The sequence below is a fragment of the Cyprinodon variegatus genome, unplaced genomic scaffold, assembly GCF_000732505.1.
Source record: "Cyprinodon variegatus isolate N-32 unplaced genomic scaffold, C_variegatus-1.0 Scaffold57, whole genome shotgun sequence".
Taxonomy (NCBI): domain Eukaryota; kingdom Metazoa; phylum Chordata; class Actinopteri; order Cyprinodontiformes; family Cyprinodontidae; genus Cyprinodon; species Cyprinodon variegatus.
In genome coordinates this window covers 125339-128648 of record NW_015150510.1, presented here as the reverse complement: position 1 = coordinate 128648, position 3310 = coordinate 125339, and the positions used below count along the sequence as shown (strand labels likewise).

General features: G+C 40.1%; 1 protein-coding gene across 2 annotated transcripts in view; it reads right to left on the bottom strand.

The window, feature by feature from the left end:
• The window catches only part of LOC107082617 (calcium-activated potassium channel subunit beta-2-like), a 7957-nt gene extending 6590 nt beyond the window's left edge, over positions 1-1367 (bottom strand). Inside the window, exons 1-2 of one of the 2 annotated variants that reach the window (XM_015371389.1) lie at positions 1135-1367; positions 115-187 (exon numbers count right to left, since the gene is read on the bottom strand). The gene's annotated coding sequence lies outside the window, so the exon portion shown is untranslated. The remainder of the gene's footprint in view (positions 1-114; positions 188-1134) is intronic. The other variant, XM_015371390.1, reaches the window with a different exon arrangement.
• Between the last annotated feature and the right edge of the window lie 1943 nt (positions 1368-3310).

Genomic DNA, 3310 nt, shown 5'->3' with positions numbered 1-3310 from the left:
CCACTTTCACTACATGCTTGCTCAGTGCCAGAGATTGTAGAGAGTCAATGAGTCACTGCAATCAGCTGGTTTTCCTAAATTAAAAACATTTTTAAGAATATGACTTAAAAATACCTTTATAGATAAATCTTATTTTTTCTCTGGGAGTCTCTCCATGTTGAATTACGATACCGCATGAAGGAGCATACTGTTTCAAGAAAGAAAGAAAGCGATGAACAAAACACTTTTTGTTGTATACTTATTTTTACTATCATTTAATTGATAAAGTAAATGTATTTTACATTCTCTCTATACCTTTTAAATCAATGCACCCTTGTGGAATCCATCTAATTACTAAATCTGGGTGAACTGTTATTGCCAATCTACACATCTATATGTTTTGGGCTCCAGAAGAAGAGGGAAAGAAATGCACCAACTGGACTGAGACCAGGAGTCAAACCAAGCTCGACCCCTTCACGGTCTGCATGCCTCCTCAGTTCCATCCTGGTCTGCTGTCCTGCACCTTTTAGGCGTTTCTCTGCCCTAAAGCATCTGAATCAAATAATCTAGTCATTAGGAGGACTTTTTTAGAACATGACTACATGCTGTGGAGGTAATTCTGCAATTTGATTCAGATGGGGAAGCAGACACATCTAAAATGTGCAGGACACCAGACCTCGAGGCTGGAATTGAAGAAGCTGCTCTATAACCTCTGCAAATGATCGGCCTGCTCTGCCACCTGAGCCACCCAGTGCTATGACGGGCATTTTAAAAATTATTTTACATTTAAATGCGTTTCCGCTGCTAAAACCACAACATTTTGCTGCACAAAATAAAGAGGAACATATTCTGCATCTATTTGTATCTGAAATGGGAATTTTTGAAATATTTTTGCATATCATAATGATTCATCTCCATAAACAGGCTGTTCTGAATGATCTTTTGCAGCCTTTTGAAAGCTGGAACTGTTAATTAATTTGAAAAATCATAATGTATTCTACCTTACACCTACAGATCATGGCAAATTTCTAGATGGCCTGGTTTTTCTGTGATCACTGTCTTAACAAGCTCCTATTTCCTCCCAAACCTTTAAAATAAGTCCCCATCTGTGCCAAGAGACATCAGCTGAAATGAAGGAAAGGTGGTAATACATACAATCAGAGGGAATCCACCTCCTGTCGCTGAACTGCTCAGATAATCCGGTTTTGGGACTACAAGTGTCAGCAGTGGCTCTCCCAACAAGGTCTGGGTGGTAAGAGGTAGCAGCTGGCCGCCTCTGATTTAAACTCTTACCCCAAGTGATCTGGATGCCTGTCATGCCCCTGACTGTCATGTGAGTTCTCTCTACAATGCACGACAGACTGAAAAGCAGACTGGTCTTGCACAATCACTGCCCAATATGTGAGCGTGCCTGTTTGTGGCCCGTTCTATATTTGTTGGAGGCGCTGCTCCACAGCCAGGATCCAGGATTTGAAATATCACTAATGCAGAACTTCAATGTCAAACACTGGGGGATACGAGAATCAGCCACAAGGTGTCAGTGCAGCACAAACGTTTTAAGTTTTTTTTATCTGTTTGATTTTAGCTCAGTTTTCTATTCATAAATGCAGATGGAGTTGTGTTTACATGCTGCATTGACAAGAAGACATAAAAGTAACCTGATTTTTATTTTATTTTGAAAATTTTACAAGAAATACAACAAATAGCTTTTGTGTTTTTTACCCTCATCAGATGCAAAAGCTCAAACTGCACCAGAGAGCAGGTTAACATGGTCTGTACACTGATTTGTGTTCAGTCTCCATGGTAACCAGAGATTGACTAATGCGGTTTTTCTGAGGCTGATGGAGAAACGGGTTATTTTGACACCAGTCAAACCGATCTCCCATATGTGCTGCCAACTTTCAACCAATTCGTGAAGCTAATATAAATTTTTCGTCTCCTGTTTGCATAATACAATGATGTGAAATAATATGCATGTCTCAGTTTAGATAAAAGAGAATCATGAACAATCTCTAAACAAACATTGTTTGTCTCTGCAAAACCTTCATAACAAAAACAGAAGGTTTACACAAAAAAGAGAGTCTCCTCTTCCTATGTTCTCCATAAATCTGTGTGTGTATATATATATATATATTTGCAGATTTCTTTTTCAGGGAAATTGCTGTCAGGAGTCAGCTCAGCAGACCGAGGCTCCATTCCCACCCTGGAGAGAGTTCTTACTGTTGGCCCCAGGAAATGTAAAGAGATATTAGCCAGAAACAGGAAGTAGGAGCTATAATTTGAGGTATTCATATTGAGCCAAAAGCTTAGCCTGAACGCATCTTGGGATTTTTTTATAGATGTTGTATGCATCGTGCAGAGAGGCGGAGTTACAGGACCAACAGGGAGCAAGAAGTAGTGATTATCTGTCCAAACGGCCAGTTAACTGAGCTCACTATAAAGGCCACTATTTAATCCTCACCCTATATAGCGATTGAGGGATCTAGGGGTTAGGACAGATGTTAGGACACAGCCAAAGTTTTAATTTTTGTAGAACAGATGATATTAAGCTTTACATCTGATCTACTTAGAGTGAAGCGGGAGAAAGAGCAATAAAAAGTCCCCTTCAATGGAATGTAGATAACGTGGTTCACCATAACAGCAGGACAGAGGCCTCCAACAACTCCATTTGTGGCAAAAACCCCCATGGCATACGGAATGTGGAGTAAGAGTTAGAGAAAAGTGCCGAAATAGCTCAGTTGGGAGAGCGTCCCACTGAAGAATTAAAGGTCCCTGGTTCAATCTTTGGTTTTGGCAAATACCTATCAGGCTCTTCAGAGGTGACCAAGTACTTGCTCCTCCAAAGGAGGGATGAATTCTTCAAAGGATACCCCCTTTCCTTGTTGTTTCCTGTTCCCTGGGTGGCATGGCCATGAACAGAGCTGTTAAAAGTCCATGGTTATTGTATATCTTTAAAATTTGTCTGAGATCAAAGTTTTAATATAAAATCTATATTTAAATCCATTAATTTTCCATCACACTTATTATTACTGGGGTTCTGAGGGTCGCTGGAGCCTCTCCAACACCCCTTGGCTCCCCTCAGCTGTTAATGGGAGAGAGGCGGGGTATAACCTGGACAGGTCACCAGTCACCAATGACAATTTAGAAAAACCAATTATCCTAACAATCATGTTTTTGGACCGTGGAAGGAAGCCGGAGTATCCGGAGAGAACCCACGCATGCACAGGGAGAACATGGAAACTCCATGCAGAAAGTATATTTAAATTCAAGATTTATATTCAACATATATATTATTATTCAAGATATATTTATTAGATGTAAGACTATCATA